The 11,947-nt window shown below is 44.3% G+C and overlaps 1 protein-coding gene across 2 annotated transcripts in view; it reads right to left on the reverse strand.

Moving 5' to 3' along the window:
* CSGALNACT1 (chondroitin sulfate N-acetylgalactosaminyltransferase 1) overlaps positions 1–11,947 on the reverse strand; it is a 333,538-nt gene that overhangs the window by 320,153 nt on the left and 1,438 nt on the right. The gene's annotated exons all lie outside the window — the stretch shown is intronic.

The raw sequence follows: 11,947 nt of genomic DNA on the forward strand, positions 1-11,947 counted from the left end.
CATGGAGAGGGAAAAACCTATTAACCTGATAACCATACATTACATGGCACTTACGGCTTACAAGCTTTTCTCCCTGAGAATAACATGCAATAAACTGGGCCTATTCCTAATTTGGTTCATGCCAATCAGCCGCAGATTACACGCGTGAGCACGCGTATACCCGTGTGTTTGTACACGCTCACAGCAGACTGCAGACTTTTTAAAAAATTAAATAATAAACAAAAAAGTACTATGAACACCTCAAAAAAGACAACATTCATTACAGCAATTATCTCAAAATGATGCTACATAACTTATCAAAGATACTAGTGATTTGTAATCTTATTTTTGGCCCTGTATTAATAAAATGCTTGCTGTGAAATCAATGATGCAAATAAATTTTTGAGTTAGATTGTACAGAAGAAATAAGTTGGAAAGTAGGTAATGGACCACCACATGGAGCTTCAGGTGATAGCGGTTCAATATTTAAAATCATTATTTTAAATACTGTGGCATGTATCAAATGTGACTTCTTACTGATTGGCATTCTCTTCTTCCAAACATCATCGTAACTTATATTTCCATCCTTTAAAGCTATTTTAAGATGCTTTAATTGAGTAAAATTAATTTCAATAGATATATCTGCTCATAAGCCTGATTCATAAAAAATGCAAACTATAGAGAAGAAATTTCTCCATTCATTTTTACAAGGGTTCATAATCTTTGTAGTATGACCCTTCTTAATGGCCCAAGAGTACTGAACTCTTCATCAAACTTACATGTACTATATTTGGTACACTGGACTCTGAAAGGGGGGTGGGGAAGACAAATGATCCAGGAAGCTGAGGTACGTCACAGGTAATGACCAGGCTCTTATTCTGAACGATCATGCTAGGCTCGCACTGAACACTTCGCCTAATTAGACTTCACACAAGGGAGAAAATCCTTTAATATTTAACAAGTATAATGGTGTAATCAATGTACACAAATCAGGCCTGACAAGGAATATTGCTTATTGAAGAGAGAGACAGATGGCTACAGGAAAGGCACAATCATTAAATGTGAAATCTCACGGGCGCCCACTGCGAGCACCAGCCGCGTACTCTCGCGTGACCACTCCAACCACAGACACGCAATGCATCGTTTAGTCCCGTCCTCTGGCTCAGCAGACGCTAGTTACATGCACACCATAGATTTAATAAAAAACTTGGTTCAAATGGATCACCTGTGCGCTTCCTCAAAGCTGTCTTTTCTTAACCGCTTTCGCTGCTGTCACAACCCCAGTGAGTCAAGATAGCTAACATCTCTCTTATCGTTTCAGCTAGATAATTAGTCCTCCTTTTGATTACGTTCAAGAACACTTAATGTGTTGGAAGCCTTCCTGACTCTATCAAATCCTCCCAGCCTGCCACAAGATTATGAATACATAATGTGTTTATAGGTGACTTTTAGGAAAACACAGAGTAAGAAAACAGTACGCAGGAATATAGTTTAAAAAGGCATGCTTATGAACTGCAAATTATAGAGAGAGATTTCTAAGGGTGGGTTATCTGTTCGGTTTCTCCAAGGTCAGCTTTATGCTCAAAAACAGGGATCCTAGAAGGCAATTCACTGTTTTGAGAACGTGGTTTCTCACCAACCCTGTTGACTATTAAATTGTTGCATTCATTCATTCCACACATATTGATAGAGAACCTATTGTGTCTACACACTGTGCTAGACTCCTTGGAATATATCAAAAAACTGGGTACACTATGCTTCCCATGTTCCAGGAGTCTGCAGTGTTACATCCAAGGATGACATAAAAGCCACTACAATGCCTGCCGCCATATAATGCTGGGTTACACTTGGTCCTCATGAAGGCACTACAGCGGTTTGGGGAGTAGGAGCTTGAATGGCAAACAGACCTTTGTCCAAATTTGGGTTCTGCCTGCATAGTCATTTGACCCAGTCAAGGAATTTCATATACATGAATCTCAGTTCTTCAAATATTTATGTATGGGTTTACAAAAATTCCACAAAAAGGCCAGCCCCATGGCCAAGTGGTTGGGTTCACGTGCTCCGCTTCAGCGGCCCAGGGTTCACAGGTTTGGATCCTTGGCATGGACCTACACACCACTCATCAAGCCATGCTGTGGCGGCATCCCACATAGAAGAACTAGAATGACCTACAACTAGGATATACAACTATGTGCTGGGGCTTTGGGGAGGAAAAAAAAAAGAGGAAGATTGGCAACAGATGTTAGCTCAGGGCCAATCTTCCTCACACAGGCACAGAAAATTCCACAAATAAAGTGCTCCAAATAGTGTTTAGCATGTTTAGCACATAAATTTCTTCCTAACCTTCTGCTATTTCTGCATTCCTTGGAGAAAAAGATGGCCCTCATTTTAATTGAAAAATCAATTATTCAACTCCTGACTTAGCTGCAACGACAGCCATCTCCACATCTTATCTCTCTTTGGGCATAAACAATCTCATTTTTTACTTAAGTCCCTAAACAAACTTCCAGAACTATTCTGACCAAGAGTTTCCAGAAAGATCATGGATTTGAAATGCAAAGAACAAAGGATTTCAAATATTAATCCACTAGGTAATGTGCAACAGATGAAGCTGAGACCATTTAGAGTCAATTTGATTCATGAAACTTATTGCCATTATGTACGTTTCTGATGTTGTAAAATCAACAGGAAATAAAAACCAATCCCTTTGGCCTTGAGGCAGGCACTGACAGCTTACCGTCCCCAGGGAAGATATTCCACATGTCATTAAGCCATAGCTTGATAATACATTCCCTCCTTTCTATTTCACTCTACTGTGATCTTCTTGAGGTCAGAAGCCCTGTCTTTTCATCCACCTGTCTCTAGCACCGAGCACAGTGTCAAGCACACAGCACGAGCTCCATAACCAGACTCTAAACAACTTGAGAGCAGGCAGCTGTGTAGGCGGCATCACTGTAGGGCATCTAAAATAACCTGCCAGTCAGCCACGGTATTTAAGAACATTCCACAGCCCAGCAACAGCAGCATGATGAAAACAAGGGATCTTGGTTCCATTCCTAACAATGTTATTCCACTAAGTAGCTGGGTCATCTTCGATAAGACACTTCACCTCTCTGGGCCTTTTTCTGTTCATCTGAAAAATATGGAGACAGTCCAAATGATCTCAAACACGCTATTCTTTCTTCTGCAAAATACTAACGTTAAACCAGGTGATCTCAGAGATAATATTATTTCTGCTGGTGTATTCTCACTAACCAATGGTCCTCCCATTACTTCTAACTCCAGGTCATTGACAAGTCTACAAATCCTCCAGGACTCAAGTGCCCCTTTCAAATGCACGAATTTGCCATTTCTAAGATTTCTAGCTCGTATAGATAAAATAAATGAACAGAGCCAGCTTTATTCAAAGCTTCTCCATTCATTCTCCGACTCTCACTCCTAAGTGACTAAGAATAGCAGTAATACCTGTCCATTTCACATAGGCGTGACATTTGCCCCCAAAATAATCAAACAGTCACTTATGGAGACCAGGGAAAGAAGTCTAAAGAAGCTGGTGCCTCCGATGCACCTGCACCCCAGGCTGGACCATCTCCACAAGCGGAAACCACAACCCCCTCAGGCTTTCAGGCAACCAGACAGTCCACAGAGGACCTGTACCCACCTCCACCTCCCCACCCTGGTGAAAAGTGAAAACACTCACTGGACACCCTGTGGCCACCAATAAAATTCACCACCGTGAGAGGATGGAAAAACATCACAGTGCTAGTAGCCAGTGAGCAAACCATTTCCACAGGTGGTTCCTGAGGCCACTGTCTTGAGGCAGAAAGAAACCAAAAAGCTGCATCTTCTCCTGTCCCATTTCCATGACAACATGAACATGAAGACATCCACTCTGCATAAAGAGTCTAAGGAGATGTTCTCACGGCCTCCGTTATTCACACTAAGGCTGGTCCAGATACTGGTCCAGACTCATTCTCAGAGGAAGACAAAAAGGTAATTCCAGAGAAGCCACATAGATGTTCCTGTATGCCCAAGGATATTCACAGAAAACACTCAGGATTTTTGCTTACTTAAGTGAATAGCATACTCTCTACAAAGAAAAACAATTTTTGAGACAACCCAAGATCCAAGATGCTAAATCACCTTACTTAACCCAACAGAGTAACCAGTTTTATGGTCAGATTTTGGCTTCGGCCACCATTTGGACTGATGAACTCATTCACAGTCCACAAGCCTCACTGCTCCGCACATGAATGGCCCTTGAGCCTCGGTGATTAAATCTCCTCCTTCAGGGATTAAGGACTTGCTCCTGGCGACAGAGTGCTTGGCTCTGGAATCCCCTCTCCACCAACCTCGAGTCTCCTTCTGCAGCAACTTTTCTACACTTCCATCTGGAGGGGAAATACAGGAAAAAAACCACAACTCCTCAAACTCGGCTCTCGCCTCTTATTCAGGCCCAGAAATCTACGGGTCATGAGTTTAGTGAAAAAACAAAAGGAACAGCCCCAAAGAACAAGCTTTAGATGGAAGTCTCCATAGGCACATGACCCTCACTTTACAGATGAGAAGATGGGGATCTCAAGACTTAAGTACCGTGTGCCAGCCCACAGTGAAGGAAGAGCGGCGCTGTGAACCTGGGGCAGCGACTCCGCCGCCCAAGCGCATCCTCCAGGCGGCGCCCCCTGAGCCCACTGCCGCCGGGTTTGCTCACTTACAAGAGCGCTCCACACATTCCCTCCACTCATCCTCCCAGGAACCACAGGAACCACCTTACTTTCACTTCAAGGACTATTTCTCTTCCTACAAAGCTACCTTTCTGTTGCTTTTTTCAAGTTTGCTCATTCATTTCATTTTAATACACTCTATTAATTCTATAAAATGGGCTTTGGAAAATTCCAGTGACTTGCTTTAAACAAACTGTTCCCCAATTCAATACTGTTTTTTAAATTTTTTGCATTTTTTTAAACCCTGAATCAAGCTTCTCTTGCACCTGGGCAGGTCCTGCTTGCTTATTCACAGAAGAGCCGGTTCACGCCTATGTGGCGACGCACAATAAATAATGAGTCAAGGCCTCCAGCTTCCTGGCTGAGGCAGGCGCTCCCAAACTGTGCCGATTTTGTGAAGCCCACATTCCCTCCTACCGCACACGGCATCGACCCTGGACACCAAACAAGGCAGCTCATTATCACCAAACCACCAGGAGCATCACTCTAACAACACCCCCTGGCCTCACAGCACAGCCCACACCACAGAAAGGCCAGCAGGACCCTGGGTGGGGCCCACAGGCCTGGCTCCCCGCCTCACCGTGAAACACATCGGGGTGTATTTAACCAAATCTCCAACTGAGGAAAAGAAAAAAAGGCTTATCTTCCTGTGACACCAGCTGCCCTTGAAGATCTAGAAGGGAAGATGAAAACAAGTAATAATTCTGACTTAGCTCCTCCTGAGAGAGGACGTGCCGCCTTTGGCAAACCCTGCAGTAGGAGACCAGGGAGCCAGAAGTATATACGAGGCAACACACCAACTCGGGGAGGCAGAAGGGCTGCAGCCCTCTCGCGAGCTCTGCGGCAGAGTCCACCCAGCGTAGAGCTGCGCATCTGAGCCACGGGACCCAACCTGGCACCCCTCAAGAACAAGCTGCTCATATTCCTGCCTTGCTCTCCACCTAGATCCCACACCCCTCCCACTCAGCCCACCTCAAACTCCATTTCTGGCTTGTTCCAGTTTCCATGAGACCTGAGTTCTTGACCACTCCCCCAGTAGCCTCACCCTCACTCCTTGGACTCAAACCTTTTTCCACACCATAGGCACCTCTCCTGGGCTCCAAACTGCCATTGCCTCCTGGAATTCATCCTCCTCTGGCCAGCCTAACAACCTAGGCTGATAGGAGCCCTACAGTGGCAGCAGCTCACACATCCCCCAACACCACTGCCACGTCTGTCCCAGCCCCCAAGAGGGAGAAGCGGAAAGAAACATTTTAAATGAGTTTATCACAGTCTATCTTGGATTTGAGATATCTTTATATCTACCACCCCCTACTCTGTAAATGGGGGGGGGAGCAGGTGGGAAGAGACAGATAGGAAGGAAGGAGGGGCCAGCCCTGTGGCTGAGTGGTTAAGTTTGCGTGCTGCGCTTTGGCGGCCCAGGGGTTCACTGGTTCGAATCCTGGGCGCAGACATGGCACCGCTCATCAGGTCATGCTGAGGCGGCATCCCACATGCCACAACTAGAAGGACTCACAACTAAAATATGCAACTACGTACTCGGGGGATTTGGGGAGAAAAAGCAGAAGAAAAGAAAAGATTGGCAACAGTTGTTAGCTCAGGTGCCAATCTTAAAAAAAAACAAAAAAATGTTTAAAAAAAAAAAGGAAGAAAGGAGAGGAAGGGACCCTATTGGTTAACACCTCCTGCCTCCAGTGGCTTGGTGCTTTTCCTCTACATCTCATTTAATTCTTGCAACAGCCTATAAGGTATTACTATCCCCATTATGCAGACAAGGAAAGTAAGCCTCAGAGATGTCCAAAGATGGGACCAGGACCCCCCTTAACTGGTAGAGCTGGGATTCAAACCCCAAGATTGTTCAGCTCCAAAGGCTCAAATGCTTTCCTCTCTACCACATCTTTATGATCTCCATAGTGTCTAGCAGAGTGCCTTAATATAAGAGATGAACAATAAATAATTTGTTGCATGAATGGTTGACTCCATCCTTTACACCTTAATATTCTGCACCCCACTCACTTGGTTTTATTCATAAATTCTGCTTATAACACACCTGCAAAGTGCCTTGATAAGAAGTTAAATGTACAGAAATAAGTTGGACTAAATTGAATTGTATTTTGAGCTACTAGAAAAAGCTACACATAAAAATCTATAAATAAAAAGTGCTGAAGCAGACTCACTGATAAAAATTCATTTGTCATCTTGCTCCATCATGTCCAGACGTGGATACAAATACAATAATCTAAGAAATCAATGTTTTCATGTTTTGTCAATCTTCAGAACTCTAAGATATTTTCCAGGTTGCCAAGTCAATGAGTACTTATGCTGGAAAGGACAGCACAGAGGTTATGAGTTCAAACCCTGGAGCCGGACAGACGTGGACTCAAGGTCCGGGTCCACCACCTATGAGCTGACCCAGGGCACGTAACTCTGCTCTCTAAGCCTTGGTTTTCTCATCTGTAAAATGCAGATAATAACAGGGCCTGCTTCCTAACACGACTGTGCTGATTAAATGAATAAGTCGTGGCCCACACTTAGCAGAACAGCTGCTCTGTGGTTAAGCGCTCCCTAAGTGTTAGCAATTTTTATCACGTCAAGAACTATAATGGAAGAGCAACAAGAAACCTGAAATGAATCACCTGCCGTTGCAAACATTATAATAAGCACTAAGGTCACCTGAGTCTTCCGTTCCACATTATTGTGACTGCTAGAATGATCTACTCTGAAAGCAACGCCATCAATAATAAGAACAATAATAACCTCCAGCAGTGAGGTGTCTCTCATTTACTACGTGCCAGGCAGTGTTCTAACCACTTCGACACACGAGAACATCACACGCAGTTGTACAGATTGTGCCACACAAGAGTGCCCAGGAGGAGGTGAACAGGGCTGGAGCCCCGTCAGCCCTCTGCTTACCACACCGGGCACCCCGGCACAGGATGATCTACACAAAAGGGCAGCCCTGTTGACATATGTTAACTGACACATCAACTTTAGCAAGTTTCTGACGAGTGGGAGGCAAAAGTAGAGAGTCACTTTAGAGAGTACCCAGGATCTAAGTTGAAGACCATCATTTTAGTAATTTCATTAGCAGAATAGATGAGTAGACCCCAAGTCTCCAGGGAATAGCAACTACTATTAAGCTGCACAGCTCGTGCCCCTGTGCCTGGGGGAGCCCCTGTGCCTGGGGGAGCCCCAGGGTTGGGTATAAACAGACAACTCCCATCTACCTCCTCCCTGTTTCCTGCTTCCCTTTTCCTCTATCACAATCTCTGAGCATGAAAATCAAACAAAGTATCGGACATGATCCCAGGATAACCAAATGTTACGCTCTCTATTGTCTAAAAACAACAACAAAAATTATCTGTGCAGCAAAGTAATGTCTCAGTAAGTGACAGGTTCAAAACATTGCATTGCAGATTCTAGCAAGCAGTTGCCATTTCTGTCCATGCAGGAGGCCCCTGCCCAGTGCAGGTTCCTGAAAAGGACTCCCAGGGATAAAGACTCATTCATCTCTTCCACCTCCGCACCCACAGTCTCAGTCAGCTCCAGGGCTCCCGCCCAAGAAAAGCACCAGCTCTGCACAAAGCTCTAGGCCTCTGGGCTCCGCTCAGACCCGGCTCCATTCTGGGGAGAAGGAGAGGCAGGGAGACGCCAGGGCCTTCACTAGCTGGACGTCTGAGGGAGAAAGCGACACTCCTGCAGTTCTAGAGAAGCATTTGTTTGCACAAACAGGATCTGTGTAACTTTTTGATATACTCAGAATCCTAAAAATAACCCAAAAGATTCAGCTTAATCAGAGAGAAATAACAAAAATTACCTACAACCTTCACACAAAAGTTATTCCTCCCACTGGGTTCCCTAAAGAATACTCCTCCAGCCCTTGATAGAAAAACAGCAAAAATCAGATGGGTTTGGTTTAAAATCCCACCACATGAAAATCAGAATAAGATGTCTAATAATTTTCTGAACTCAGAGACATCCTGCTAACCAAGAGAAGAAACCCCTTGGTAAGACTTAGGGCCTACAGTATGCTGAACTATCCTCTGTTAATTTTACTTTAATGGTGTTTAGTTTGTCACTGTAATTAAATTTCACCGAAAATCTGAAAATATAATATTCATTCATTTGCAAACAATATGGCAATATTTTCAGAAATAATGCTTGCTTCCATACACTGTCAGTATTTTTCCCATCAAATAGCAAATTATATCTGACAAATAGAAACACCAGCACACCTTCCAGTTGTTCAATAGTCTCAAGCTTGACTAACTTCATCCAAGTTAGAATTTAGAAATAAGAGCTCTTTTCAAAAATTCACAGAGGAAAAGTGCCTTTCACTGATGCACCTTGGAACGTACTAGGGCATATTTTTTAAAGGTGGAATTTAATGTGGCCCTTTTAAAAAACAAAAGACACCAGGAGCTTCTAGTGGCTGAATAATGCTCCCTGAGAAATGACTGATATTGTTGTGACCTGCTATAACTAATTCAGGAAATAAAGCAACTTTAAATACATTAAAAGATAAAAATAAGCTCAACCAAAGACATATCAAAAAAAAAAAGAACTTGAAAATGCTAGACCAAAATCATGTACTTGATTTTTTAGAAAGTTTTAAAAAGTCACATATTTGAATATAAGGATGTGCAAAGTAAAAAGCCCAATTCTTAAACCTCCTTTAAGCCTTTAACTCTAAAGTCATTCTAAAACGGTACCGAGTCCATCATTTAAGATCATTTTCACTTCTTTTTAGGCCTTTGGTAATGCTTTTCACACAAGGTTGACCCTTTCCAATAAAGTATCCATGTTGAGAGCCCAGGAAGTTAAATTGCGTTGCTACCTTAAAGGACAGAATAATGGCAATAGATGGCAGCCGGGGTGATACGCTGTGCAGAGGAGGCCCCTAGTGGCAGAGCCGCTGCTCCAACTTGGCTTTAGATGTTTGTAAGACTGTTCATCACGAGGCAAAATCAATAGGTCATAAAGCCAACCTGAGCTGCCTTCCATAACAGCCTCTAGCAGCCCTAGGAGACAGCACAGCCATCATGGAGAATCTCAAGGTCCTTCCATCAGGAATATTTTTTTTTTAAAAAAAAAAAGGATGCGACCCGAAGAATAACTTCATTACATTCCATATTTCAAATCAGCAAACGTGCATTAAGCCCTTCCGCCCTGCCAGGCACAGGGCTGGTAAACAGGAGAGATGGACACCCTCACAGAGCTTCTTGTTATTTCTTTTCAACGAAATAACATTACAGTAAGGACAGAGCTAGAGCAATAGGAAGATTGGGGAGTACAATTCACCATCATATGACCTGATGATGGGTTCTCACCAACAGGACAAACCTGAAGGACTGTCCGCCCCACCCCAGGTCAGCTCATTTCCAAACACCCACATAGGGCGGCGCCTGAGGCTCTTCAATAAATGATTGGTGAATGAGGGAGTGAATGAAAAGTGAGACTGCATAGAAGGAATTTTAAATTTTAAAAAATGTTGAAACAGGGGCCGGACCCGTGGCTGAGTGGTTAAGTTCGCACCCTCCACTGTAGGCGGCCCAGTGTTTCGTTGGTTCGAATCCTGGGCGCGGACATGGCACTGCTCATCAAACCACACTGAGGCGGCATCCCACATACCACAACTAGAAGGGCCCACAATGAAGAATATACAACTATGTACTGGGGGGCTTGGGGAGAAAAAGGAAAAAAATAAAATCTTTAAAAAATTTTAAAAATTAAAAAATAAATGTTGAAACACGTCAGTGTTAGGGATTCCTAAAAGTAAAGGAAGACAAAAGACCAGAGATGACAGTTACAAAGCATTTACTGTGCTCTAGGCACTGGGATATGTTCCTAAACGTTATTTCATTCTGCCTAACATCTCCAGAAGGTGAGGAATATTATTAGCACTTTACAGAGTAGGAAACCAAGGCTGGGAAAGGGTAAGGGTAAGTGGCTGGGCCAAGGTCAGACAGTCCAGAGATGGGAGAGGCTGCTTGGAGCCCAGGCGTCCCACATGGCAAAGCAAATGCTGGCTCCACTATAGGGTAAACGGGTGAATCCCAACGCTTGAGATTTTGCTTTGAACCCCATTAGTACAGTTTGCAAACAGACATAGGAGATTTGAAACACAAAGATGAACAGAATTAAAGCATTTCAGTACTGTGTAATTTATAGCACACGTAGTATGGTAGTTCATTGTAAAGGAATTATTAAACACTTACTGGGTTCCTGCAGTGGGCATGGCCCGTCTCTTGCTTTCCAGGAACTGACATTCGCTGGGAGGACCACACAGATCCCATACCCCATTATGCACTATTACACGCGTTCAAGTCACGTTTTGATGACTAAGGCTTTACGTTTTTGCTTTATGCTTCTATTTCCAAGTTTGAAAAACTTTTCTCCTTCCAATTAGCAACATGACAGCCCCGCGCAGGGCTTATTAATGCTCAATGTTGCAAGTCACACTATGATAATTATGACTTTCTTGTACGAACAATGTTAACAAAATCCAAGAAATCCAGGAGAATTGTTTAAATTTCTAGTAAAAAGATGTGAAAGAATAGTTCATTATCTTTATTATCTAGACCTATCTAATGACATTTAAATAAAAACTACTCCTGGCTTTAAAACCAGAATAAAAAAGAAGTTTGCCAAATAACCACTCTATCATTTATTAGCATTTCCCAGGCTCCGGTTTCAGCATGTACACTGCTGTTAAAATCTTCTCCTCTGCCCCCACTCTTGCTTTGCTCATCGATGAAAAAATAACTTCAACATCATTGCCGGGAGTGCAGGTGCAGGAAGCGTCGCGGAAGCAACAACTTTGCCTCCTCTTTGTACAGCCTTCCTGCTCCTTCCCGCCCTTCAACTCCCCTAACTCCGAACGATGCCCTCCGACAGCTTCTCTCCGCTGACCGCACAAAACACTTCCTGCGGGCATCCTCCGCTCGCGGCGACCCTCGGACACAGCCACCACCGCCCAGGTGCCAGGCAGGAGAGCGCTGCCCGCCGCGCCCCCCTCGGCACGCCCCCTGCACCCTCTCCATCACAGCCAAAATAACACCCCGACACAGCAAAGTCGTCACGCGGCTGCGTGTCAAGGCTGCTCTTTGGTGGGTGTTCTAGAAAGTAATCAAACAGCGGAAGGCCACGAGAAAGCGCGGCGAAGCCAGAGCCACCGCAGCGCGCCGGCCGGCCCTCCCCGCGTGCTCGCGCGTCCACCTGGCGGCGCCGCGCCCCCGCCCCCT

Source organism: Equus quagga, chromosome 22, assembly GCF_021613505.1.
Source record: "Equus quagga isolate Etosha38 chromosome 22, UCLA_HA_Equagga_1.0, whole genome shotgun sequence".
Taxonomy (NCBI): domain Eukaryota; kingdom Metazoa; phylum Chordata; class Mammalia; order Perissodactyla; family Equidae; genus Equus; species Equus quagga.